This window comes from Sciurus vulgaris, assembly GCF_902686455.1.
Source record: "Sciurus vulgaris genome assembly, chromosome: 5".
Lineage (NCBI taxonomy): Eukaryota > Metazoa > Chordata > Mammalia > Rodentia > Sciuridae > Sciurus > Sciurus vulgaris.
The window spans coordinates 180,795,780-180,808,082 of NC_136465.1; the positions used below are offsets into that span (position 1 = coordinate 180,795,780).

A 12,303-nucleotide genomic window follows, 5' to 3' on the forward strand; every position below is an offset into this window, starting at 1 on the left:
ACAGCGGGGACCTGGCAAGTCCTCTCTTGGGCCAGTATCAAAACTATGCAGGGTGGGAAAGGTGACCTGGGTTCTGCCACAGCAGGATGCCCTGTGCCTTCTCACCTGGCCTAGGGCTCTACCCACAGCTGGTCCTTCCTAAGGTGCCTACCTGCCATCCCCTCTTCTCAGCAGATGGCCTCTCTCCAGTAGAGCAGCAGGTTTAGTCGTGACCCAGGGAGCCATTCAGGAGTTCTTTGCCAGCCCCTTGTGGGAGGCGCACTCTGGGAGTTGAGGCTGGGCTGTGCAGGCAAACTGTAGGGTACTTTGGGGTCTCTGTTCAGGTCCTGAAGGACACACACCCAGGCCCTGCACACAGCCAGGCTCCATCCCAGCAGACGTGGCCTTTCCTGGCCTTTGGCCTGTGGGGCTGGAAGTTTCTGGAAGTGCCCTGTCACTGCCCACCCCTGCACTGACTCCTGTAGAGAGTGTCCTGATGCTGGGGTGCTGGAGGCTAAGGCCGTTGTGAGCCAGACATTCTCAGCAAGTAGCCACTGTGTCCCTAGGAGCTGGGGACAATGTCTGGAGACACTGGTTCTTATGACTGTGTGAGGGAGGGAGTGCTCAACACCCTCACATGCACAGGACAGTCCCGTGCAGAAGGACCAGGGTGCTGGCTGAGGTGGGGAGATGCTGATAGCCCTTGGGTGGCCAGGGGGACCCCAGCCCAGGTGGGTAGAAGGAAGGGCCACTCTGTGGGGACAGTGTCTTCTCACCCTGAGGCACCTCAATGTCCAGTGTGTGTGGCCTCTGACCAGATCACCACAGCATGGTTCATGTGCTTGCTGTGAGACCGAGGGCTGGCTGGCTCTGTCACCTGCCAGGCCGTTCTACCTGGTTAACCAAAGCCCCCTCCATGGTGGGTGTTAGGAGGGATTTAAAACGTCCACATCTAGCCGGGCATGGTGGCACACCCTAAACCCCAGCAACTCAGGATATTGAAGCAGGAGCATTGCAAGTTTGAGGCCAGCCTGCAACTTAGTGAGGCCCTAAGCAACTCAACAAGACGTCTCTAAATAAAAAGTAAAAAAGGCCAGGCACAGTGGCGCAGGCCTGTAATGCCAGCCTGAGGCAGGAGGCTTGTAAGTTCAAAACCAGCCTCAGCAACTTAGCAAGGCCCTAAGCAACTCAGTGAGACCCTGTCTCTAAATAAAATATAAAAAAGGACTGGGGATGTGGCTCAGTAGTAGATTAAGCACCGCTGGGTTCAATTCCTAGTATAAATAACAAAACAAAAGGGGGCTGGGTTATGGCTCAGTAGTGGAGCACTTGTCTAGTACATGTGAGGCACTGGGTTCGATTCTCAGCACTGCATATAAATAAATAAATAAAAGTCTCATTTTTTAATTTAAAAAAATGTCTGCATCTGTGTATTAGTTCATCTGTATGCCTCTCCCCAGCCTTTCTCCTCCCAGCCTCCTGACCAGCCAGCCAGGCCACTGACCCACTTTCCACTTGGCAGATGGCTAGGCCCACCACCACTACCCACACACTGGTGCAGATACTCCCAGTCATGTTGGCTGACCACAGGCACCTCTGGCGGGCCACAGCCTGAGCCCAGGGCCAGGCAAAGGTGCAGGATGCCCACTCGTGCCACATGCAGGGTCCACACGGGTCTGCACCATGGATGCATGCAACACGCTGTGTTCTGCCATCCCAGGTGCACCCCGTCCACCTGTGCCGATCATCCCTGGACTCGTCCAACCTTCATGCAGGGCAGGTCCAAAAGAGCTGGTGCCATGGTCAGTCCAGGCACCCCATCGTGGATGTCCTGTGGCCAGGCATCTTCTCTCCTTCGGGGTCAGCCTTGCTCTGCACCTGGGCTTGTCTGCAGGGTCTTCCACAGTTTCCCCCATAAACCTAGTTGCCTAGGCTGGCTTTGAACACAGACTGACCCATTGGAATGTCACTCTGTAGGGTCAGGTTGTATGTGGCAGTGGGGACACGTGTGCAGGTTTCTCCTGCTCTGTGCGCCAGTGTTGCCCCTTGGTGTACCCAGTGTTGGGCTGCAGCAGCCCCAGGTGTGGAACATCCTGCTCCGTGGCCACTGCAGCCTTTTGGACGATGTGTGTCCTTTGTAGTGAAGGGCATGGTGCAGCCCTGCAAGCCCTCTCTCTCCACTGCATGGGTCCCACAAGTACTCCAGGGCGCTGGCCACTCCTCTGCCATCTGGTCTCATCAGCAGGGACACTGGCACAGGGCCTGCGTGATGTTTCAGGACTTCCCGCAGTACAGATCTCTAGTCTGGCGGGAGGCCCTGGGAAAGGCCGCGTGTGCACTCCCAGTGCTGTGAAGCTGCAGATCCTCCAGCCGGGGCTGGGGGCCAAGAAGCAACACTCCTGACAGGGCCACACCCCAGCTCTGGAGCTGGGAAGCCTTGCTCTGCTGGAGACCCAGGTCTGGTGCTGTTCGGGTTGTTCTTGCAGAGTCCTCTCCCTGGGCCACCCCATGCCTCGGTGGAGGTCAGACATGAATGAAGATGCCAGGGACCACCATCCTCCTCTCTTCGGTCTCAAAATAACTCCCTGGATGCCATCCTTGGGGTTTACTGTCTTAGGTGAGGACAGTTGCAGAGGTCTGCACCAGACTTCTCAGCTATGATGGTTAGGTAGTCTACCCTCTCTGTTCTGGGACTGGAGAAATGACCCCTGGTAGCTGTGCATACTCTGGCTCTCATGATGTCCTCTCACTGGACTCCTCCCTGCCCATGATCCTTATGGCCAGGACAGCAGAGAGGCAGGTCTGGGGTGGGTGGTCATCATGGGGGGGACTGGGAAAGCCCAGGGGCTTGTGGCTCTGTACACCTCTCCACGTGTTGTTAAACCCACAGGGGTGGACAGCTGCTGATCATGCTCCAGTAGGACCCAGGAGTTGAAACTGAGTATCACTGTCTGGGGGGCAGTAGGCTGGAAGGGCCAGCGCCTGGGTCCTGGGGACAGTGTCTACATGTGGTTGGGTCCAGCCTGGGGCCTCTGAGGGGACAGCCTGCCCCTCCGGACACACTCCCTCTGTGCCTGAGTGCAGCGTGCTCTCAAAACGCTCACTGAGCCGCTGGAGAGGAGAGACCTCCTCAGAGATGCGCCTCCGGATCCCGGGGGTCTTTGGAGAGATGTTTTAGTACCCCGCCCGCTGTCCAGAACCCGGTTCCTGGCGCCCATCGCCTGCAGCCCGGGCTCTTGTGCGGGGCGCCCCTGACTGGGCCCCCAGACCCTCCGCCGCTCGAGGGAAGGTTGCCCGCCGACCTCTGCGTCCATTCGGCCAGGGCGCGCGGACCCCACGGCGGCGGTCCCTCCCGCAGGTCCGCGCCCTGGAGACCCCACGACGGCGGGGGCGCGCGGCCCGCGGTCCCCACCGACCCGGCGACCCAGGCCTGCGCCGAGGGGCCGCGCCCTGCGCCGCGGGTCCCGGCGGGGCGCGGCAGGCGGGAAGCGCGGGGCGCGGCGCTGCCGGGAAGGGGCGGCGCCGGAAGCGTCCGCGGGCTCCCCAGGGGCCGGCAGGGCGAGGGACGCGGCCGGGCGCCGGCCGAGCGCAGCTCCGGGCCCCGCCCCTGGCCTCCCCGCAGCCGCGGCTCCGGGAACCCCCCTTGGGAGCCAGTAACAACGCGACGGGGGTGACGGTGGCGGCGACCCCGGAGCTTTCGGGGCGGAGGCTTCTTGGAAAGCACTTGGCCACAGGTGACCCCGGCGGGGCGTCCTCGCCCCCGTTCAGCCTCGGCACTGGGCGGGGGTTCCCCAAGGGAGCGAGCCCCGCGGACGCCGGGGGTCTGCGGAGCCGCCGCGGGCCGGCCCTGGACACGGCGGGCGCAGGTCTTTGTTGTGTCTGCAGCCCCGCTGGCCTTATGGAGACCGGGAGGCCAGCCCTCCCCGTGAGGCCGCGAAACACCCCTCCTTCAGGCTGCGCCCTCTGTGGGTTCCGGGTCTATCACTTTGGCAGTTCCAAAAAGTGGAGAGACGCAGGAGCTGTGGGCCGCCGGCAGCCCGGGGCGCCCCTCCTGTGGCTCGGGCCCAGCTGACTCCCTCCCACATCACCCGTCACTGCTGGGCACCCGGTTAACCTGCTGGAGGTGGGGCAGGTGGCAGCAGGGTCCGCCTGGACTCTTTCACATCCTTTCTGGAGGAATAACAGAAGCAGTGGCCCGGCGGGCGCCGCTCGCTTCGCCTGCAGAACCCTTCGCCCCCGCCCGACTGCCTCATTCCACCCGCCGAGAGCCACGCCCAGGTCTCAGCATCTTGCGGCACCCTGGGTCCCCACTACCCTGCGTGGCCCCCATCAGCACCCTCTCCCGGCGCTGCGTGGCTGGAGTTAGCCCTCTAGCTGCTGCCCCAGGTGAGCCTGGACCCCCAGCTCAGCTGCTGCCCTGATAACAGTGGCCCTTGTGTGACTGCCCACGTGGGGGCTGGTACCAGCCCCGGGTGGCTCCTGCCCCGCCCCCACCCCACCAGGGCCAGTAGGCAGGCCGCATTGTCCATTCACCCTCGCCCTCACTATTAATAGCTCTCTGGGAGAAGGAGCTGCTCTCAATAGCCCCCAGCCCCTCATGTAGGCCCATCAGACCCTGTGCCTGGGTGCACACAATCACCCACACACACTGCACACTGCCCGCTCAGAGGCGCACACTGGGCGCCCTGCCGGCTCCTGCCCCTTCAGGACCAAGCGGGAAGCGAGCCCCACCGCACCAGCCCTCCAGACAGACCCGACGCTGTCCCTGTGCCCCTCGCTGCCTGCAGTGGGACACTGCCCCAGCCCCTCATCAGCTGGCTTGGCTTCCCTCACAGCTCAGCCCACTCCTGTGGGTCCACTCAGGAGCTTGGCCTGTCCAGGCACTCCCTCAATTTCAAGCTCTTTGAGGCAGACACTGCAGCCCACCTGGCAGAGGAAACCCACCTGGAGGAAGGCCCTGGACCCCTGCCTACTCTCAGGTCTCCAGCCACTACATGGATCAACCTGGCTCTCTGCCCTGGATACTGTCAGTACCCAGAGGATAAGGATCATAAGATCCTGTCCAGCCCCAAGGCCTTCACCCACCTGCTCAGGGACCCCCAAGTCTGGCTGGTCATCACTGAACTCCAGTCCCATGCCCCCACCTGAGGTCTCAGCAAGCAGGCCAGCAGTGGTCCCCATGCTAACAGGGTGGCTGCCTAGCCCAGGAGAACCTTCCCTGCTGGACCCCTCCCTGTTGGGACAGCCTGGCCCCTGTGACTGGCGGTAACAGGCAACAGGATGGGGAATTGGGGGGCTGCTGTTATTGTGTAGAGAGGAAAAAGGGAAAACAACCCTGTTTACGGAAAAGGCGCGTCCGGTGCCGCTGGCCAGTGGCCTTCCTGGTGGGACAGAGGTCCTTTGTTGGGAAAACAGGAAGCGAGGATTTCCATGACCTTCCCGGCCACCCGCCGGCCGCCTGCCCCAGCTTCCGATGTTTCTCAGCAGCCTCTGCCAGCCGTCAGCTACTGGTCTGTCGGCCCCCTCTTTGTCCACCCCTCGGACTGTGGTGCCCAGGCTTCCAGCTTTGGGATAGGTCTGTCCATGTTCATGCTGCAGGGTTGGTCACCTGAGTACCTCCTGCTCTTGGTGCTCCCCAGGCACACAGGAATGAACACCGGGCTGTGCTCCCCCGTGCCTGGGTGCAGGTGGACCGGGGGTTCAGCAGGCCCTGCGGCTGCCTGAGTGCTGCTGCCCTGCAGCCTGCCAAGGCCAGCCTAGATGCAGCCCGGGGCACGAGTGCGGGCAGAAGTGCGAGAGCGTGATGCCTGAGGGTGGCTGAGCTAAACCCAAGGAGCCAGGGGGCCTGTGCACAGCCGTCTGCCGGGTTGGCTGGCCGGCCTGGGGAGGGTCCGAAACACTCAGAGGCCCCCAGGATGCATACCTTCTCCCCACCCTGGTAAGATCCTGGGTCATAGGCCACCGTGTCCCCGCTGCCCAGGCCAGCGTCACCCACTAGCCAGTCCCTCCTGATGCAGATGGCTGGGCACACCTGTGTTCATACATGCACCAGCACCACACACACCCAGGTGCACTCAGTGTCCTTAGGTGCGCACACATGGGACACACATGCTTACACACCCACACCCACACCCACACGGGCAGGCACCTGTCACACCTGCAGGACGGGAGCAGCTGTGCCCCTCTCCAGCCACATCTCAGCCATTCCCTGGTCCTGGCACCAGCACCTGCCCAAGCTGTCCTGCAGGGGTCCCACGACCAGGCTGCCTGGGTGGCAGGGAGCTGGGCCTCACAGCAGCTGGACCAGCAGCACTGCGCAGGGTGGGTTCCAGGGCAGTGGCTCCCCCCTCGCTGCTTTTCCGATTCTCTGGGTGGGTTCCCCAGGTGGCGCGCCCTGTTTGGGTCCCTTGGGCCTGTGGTGTCCTGTGTGGTGCCTGAGCTCTGGGCCTGGTGGCCGAGGGAGGACTCAGCACTGACCCCTTGGGGTGGAAACTGCATGGATGGAGGCTGAGGGGACCCTCAGCTGCAGAGAGGAACACAGTGTGCCATGTGGGAGGGCACTTGGAGCGTGGGTGCACTTGCTGAGATGGGGCAGCCGGGAGGAAGGGCGAGTCTAAGGCGGGACAGAAGCCAGCAAGGAGCGGGCCTGGTTTGGACGCATTGACCTTTTACCTCGGCAGAGCAGCCTGGACAGCACCACTGAGGGGCAGACCACGCTCAGAGGTGGAGAGCCGGGACTGGGGACGAGAGGCAGGGAGAGGCATTCCGTGCTCCCACAGGCCTGCGGCTCGGGTCAGGGTTGGCGGTCCATGCCAGGCGCCCCTGGGCCAGGTTTAGTCCTCACGGTCCAGGCGCAGCGTCCCTGGTCTGAGTTGTGTGTTACCATTCCTGGATGCCGTCCTCCGTGGGCTCACTGATGCCCTGGGCCTGTTCCCTCTATTCCAGGTCCCCCTCCACGGCAGTCACCGTTCGCCCTCTCACCGAGGACTCTTGCCAGCCACACTGATCCAGGCATACAGCAGGCGCTTGGGCTCCACCCACCAAATTCTTCCAGAACCCAAGAACCTGCATGCTTGAAAGAGCATGAGAGTCGGAGCCCATGGCAGGGAGAAAAGGAGGCAGGGCAGAGCTGTCCTCCACGCACCTGCGCAGTGAGGGGCGCTGCGCCCCTATGGTGTCACCTGGGCCAGGAGGGCGTCTGGCTGGATAGTAGGGAAAATAGGAATAAGGGGCCTGGGCGCTGGTGTCCCCTCCCAAGCACCCACCTCTCCACATGTGTCCACCACGGTCACCTCTCCAGTCGCCTGCAGTGCCGCAGACACAAGCCTCCCAGAGGTTCACTGGACGGTGAATGAATGAAAGAACCACCTGTCTACCCAGCCTCCAGCCCCCCGCCCCGCCCCCCGCACCCTCGGCCTGGCAGGAGTGCGGGAACTGGTGCGTGAACATGCGCGCGAGCCCGCCAGGAATGCACCAGCCTGCCAGCCGCTCTCTGTAGCCCCTGCCCCACGTGGGCCCCGCGGCCACCCGCCCAGGCAACAGAGGCTGCCTGTGGGAACGAGGAGAGGCTGACGTGCAGAGCATGTAACTTTGGAGCCTCAGCAGCGCCGAGGTGTCTGGGTGGCTGAGGCCACCGCCCCCTTCTGAAGACACAAAGACGCAGCTGTTCCCGGCCACAGTGGGCCCCGTGCAGGGCCGCGTTGTGAGGGCAGCTGGGCCCAGGCTGGGGCCCCGGAGGAGAAGGGTCAGGGTCCACTGGATTCACCCACTGTTGGGGGCAGTGTGAGGGCTCCTAGTGCCCACCGGAGCCTCCAGGCCTCCAGTGTCCAGAGCGCTGCCTACTCAGGGTTCTGCCCCTGGGGTGGGGATCAGCCTCCACCCTGAGCACGCCCGGAAGGCACTTTCTTTCCTTAAAAATCACGCTAAGCTGCGCATCCCCAGCCCCACAGCGGAGCTGCTTCGGCACCTGCCGGCTGGAGGGTGGGCAGAGGACTGGGGCCGAGTGGTGTGTCCTCCTGCTCAGGGCCCTGGCTCCCTGAGGCGCCCAGCCCCAGGCTGTGTCCTCCAGCCCCACAGCAGAACTGGACCACAGCCCCTCTGGGTGGGCCCGGCTAGGCCATGGGGCAGCTCCCCCAGGCTCTGAGCACCCATGCTCCCCACTGTGAGCTGAAAGCAGGAGCCGGGCTTGAATGAAGGACCCCAGCCACGCAAACAGGAGGGCCTTGTTCACTGATCAAGACCCCTGCCTTTGGGCACGCTGGCTGCAGCCCTCTCTGACCCTGAGGGTCATTAGGGGTCATACTACCCAGGGAGGCAGAGGCAAGTGCAGGCTGTAGGGCTTCCTGGAGGAGGGAACCTGTTGTGGTTGGATGTGAGGAGAGGACAGTGCAAGGGACTCAGAAGTGAGATGCAGGGGTTGTGCGAGCCGTGGCCTGGTTGGTGTGTCGATGAGTGGGTGCTAACTGGGTGGTGGCCCAGGCAGGTGCGGTGTGGCTGGAGGTGGGGGTCGCTGGGGGTGTCTTTGGGGTTTATATTCTGCCCCTGGGGGGCAGAGCTCTCTCTCTGCTTCCTGGTGCCCTGTCCTGAGCTGCTTACCTCCACCACACCCTTCCGCCATGATGTTCTGCCTCACCTTGGGCCCAGAGCTATGGAGTCGGCCATCTGAGGCCTCTGAAGCTGTGAGCGCCAAATGAACTTCTCTTGTCACAGTGGCAGGAAGCTGGAAGAGTGGTCCCTTGGGAGCAGGCCTTCCAGGAGCCAGTGCTCAGACGGTGGCGTGTGTGCGCCTGTGTGCACGCATCGGGCCAGGAGAGGGGAGGCCTGAGCTCAAAACCTTGCACGCTGGGGGTCTCGGCCCTGTTGCCCTGCAGAGGGGCTGCCACCAGCCACTCTGACCACAACTACGTGTCCCCATGTGAGGCCGAGAGAGACAGGCTTTTCCTGGTCCTCAACCTCTGCCCTCCCCCAGGGAAGCCCCAGAGTCCTGTGTCAGGTCATTGCCCAGAACCTGGCAAGTGTCAGCCCAGGCATGGTCCCTTCCCACCCACTGTGGGGACTGTCCCGGACTCCTGGACCCCACTTTCTCCAGCCTTGGCCCCAGCCCAGTTTTCCTGGAGCTCCTGGGCCTCTGCAGGAGTGGAAGCCAGGGGTCCTGTTGTCCCACACAGACGTAAGCCTCAGTCCCTGGACTTGCAGGCTTCAGGACGGAGCCCAGAGCCCCAGAGCCTGCAGCCATGGTGGCAGCAGCCTGTGGTCACCACAGGGCCCTGGCTGTGTGCCTGTGCCCAAGCTGCCCCAGGAGAGCCCCTGGGGTCAGAGGCGTGGTAAGAATGTCCCTCATATTGCAAGCCATAGCACACAGCACTCAGGAGGCACACCCCCCTCCAGGCAAAAAGCAGCACAGCCAGCCCCCAGGCTGTCAGCTGGTGGGGACCTGGAGGCACAGAGTACCAGCCAACCCACACCAGGGTCTGGACCCAGACGCCAGCTAATAAACAGGTCTTATGTGAACAGGTCCCCTGCAGGTGGATGGGGAGCTGAATGCTGGTCTGAGACCTGGCCACTGGCTGGATTGGTGGTTGGTGTCAGGGGATCAGGGAGGGAGGTAAATGAGGTCTGGAGCAGAGGCCACCTGGAGGACATGACCTCAGGAGGGCCGGGGGAGAAGCCCTGAGCCTGGGGCAGTGGCATCTGCTACTGAGAAGCAGAGGAAGCCCAGCCAGTGAGACAGGGTGCCAGAGAGGGTCCAGCACCTCAGAAACAGGGTCCTGAGCTCCAGCTAGGGAGGGGGCAGGGAAGGAGGGAGCTGGGCACTATGGGCCACCAAAGGAGGGTGGGCCTGATAAGCCAGCCCAACAGAGGGCAGCTACAGAGACACACCCTGGGGATTGGCCTGGAGTCCAGGCAGGGGGTGCAGAGGCCGTCCCCATGAGAGGTGGTCTGGGAGATGCTATGGGGGCATGGTGACCCACAGAGGGGGCCTGTTAGCAGCACCAAGCAGGCACGGCAGCCAAGGGGGCTGTTGGGTTGGGCAGGGAGCAAAAGGAACAAGTGGGATTTCTCCAGCGGTGTGTGTGGGGGGGAGGCCGCAGGGTAGGTGTGTGGAATCTGAGCTATTTGGGGGCAGGAAGGGGCGCTGGGGGGAGAACCTGGGGGACTGCAATGGGAGGCCACATGGAGAGACCCCTCCCACCCACCAGGAGGCTGCGGTTGGAAGACAGGAAGCAGCAGGTGGCCACATGGATTTGGGGAAACCCAGCCTTTGTGCTCAAAACGCTAACCATGGAGCCCTATGGGCTCAGACATCCGAGCCTGGGTAGGTCCAAGTGAGCAGGGGGCACTGGCTCGCCATTCTGAAAACCGGGCAGTCCAAGCCAGGGGGCTGCACCTGCTGGAGACCTCCTTGCTGCGCCATCCTTGGTGGAAGGCAGAAAGGTGAGAGGGGTGGAGAGTACAGAAGCCTGCGCCACTCTGAGCTCCGGGGACTGGCACCTCCCGTGAGGCCCCGCCTCCCAACCCCACCAACTGGGGGGCAAGCTTTGGGGGACACGTTCAGATCTCGTAGCACCACATGACCTAGCTCCCACTTCTGGAACACACGTTCCCAGCAGGATCGCTGCCATGGCCACACCTGGAAGCAGGCGCCCCAGCGGATGAGCCGAGGAACAAAGTGTGGTCCAGCCACACAGCGCAAAGCCATCCAGCCTTCAGGAGAAAACACTAACACACGCTGCACGGAGAGGGACCCTGGCCTGGTGGACAAGAACAGCCTGAGTCCACTTAGGGGAGGTGCCTGGGGTGGCCTCATTCATAGACAGGGGTGAATGGAGGTCACAGCAGCTGGGCAGGGGACAGAATTTCAGTCTGGGGGAGATGACAAGTCCTGGAGATGGTGGGGTAGCCGCACAACGCAGGGTTGGGCCTGATGCCACTGGACTGTGCCCTTCAAAGTGGTCATGTGGAAAGTTTTGTGTTATTTGGGTTTTACTGCAATCAGAACAGTTGGCTGGGGCTGGGGCTCAGTGGTGGAGCACTTGCCTCTCACGTGTGAGATACTGGGTTCAAACCTCAGCACCACATGAATAAATAAAATAAGGTACTGTGTCTATCTACAACTAAAAATATCTAAAAAACAAAAACAACCAGAGCAGCCACCTGGTGCCGTGGTGCACACCTGTAACCCCAGCTGCCTGGGAGGTTGAGGCAGGAGGATGGTGAGTTCAAAGCCAGCCTCAGCAACTCAGCGAGACCCTGTCTCTAAATAAAATACAAATAAATAAATAAATAAATAAAAGGGCAGGGATGTGGCTCAGTTGTGAAGCAGCCCTGGGTTCGATCCCCAGTAAAAGACAAAACGGAACAACCCCAGCCCGGGCAGTGTAGTCCAGTGGTCTGGTCAGAGCAAACCACAGGTGGGCCAGCAAGGCAGCAGGGACCACGAGGTCTACGATTCCACGGGCCCCAACACTGCCATTTAAAATTCGCACTGCTCAATATAAAGATAAGCGGTAAGATTTATAATAATGGCTTCGAAATTTAATTTTCCTTCACTTAGAAGTACACAGCAGAAACACCAGGACGAGCTGAGGAGAAGACTCTAGAACAGGAAGAGCCCTTGAGCCTCAGCGCTGACAGGGTCCTGTTTCCTGCTTTTTGAACAAGGGACCCTGGATTTTCACTGTGCACTGGGCCCTGCAAACCGAGCAGCCCGCCAGTCGCCGGGCGACAGGAAGAAGAGCAGAGTCCGGGGCAGGGAGGACTTGATGCCGGAACCTCCTCTTTCCTGGCCTTCTGCCAGCTTGAGCTGGGCACCTGGGCAACAGGGTCTTACGAAAGGACCCAGGGGAGCCACGTGGACATGGTGAGTCCAGCCCAGCAGGAAGCTGTGAAGAGGAGCTGGCAGGGGCGGGCTTGCAGGTGCTGGCAGGGCTCAGCTGGTGGCCATCCCCCTCTGAGTGCACAGGTCACAGGCTCCTGAGCTCTTTTACAATGTCAATAGTCACACACGTGTTTTCTTTTCTTTTATCTTTCCTTGTGCTAGGGATTGAACCCAGGGCTTGGCACATGCCACTTCTCTGCCCTGAAAAGACGTTTCCCTGGGCCTTACTCCCCTGGAGGGGCCTCCCCCACCTCTGGCCTCGAAAGCTCAAAGGTGCTGGGACTGTGGGTTTCTAACAGGTGCCAGGAACCCAGCAGGTTCCAACCCCCTCCAGTCTCAGCCACCAGTCACCCTCCCAGATCCACCTGGACCTTCCCCTCAGCACCTACCAGTTCCCTTCAGCTGGAGGGTGTTTGCCCACCCCCGTCCCCGACTACCCCTACCCA

General features: G+C 61.8%; 1 long non-coding RNA gene across 1 annotated transcript; it reads left to right on the forward strand.

The window, feature by feature from the left end:
- Positions 1–1,395: 1,395 nt before the first annotated feature.
- Positions 1,396–11,997, forward strand: LOC306662694. The gene is made up of 2 exons (XR_013764200.1): positions 1,396–3,713; positions 11,534–11,997. It is a non-coding gene; the product is annotated as an uncharacterized lncRNA (long non-coding RNA).
- The last annotated feature ends 306 nt before the right edge of the window (positions 11,998–12,303 follow it).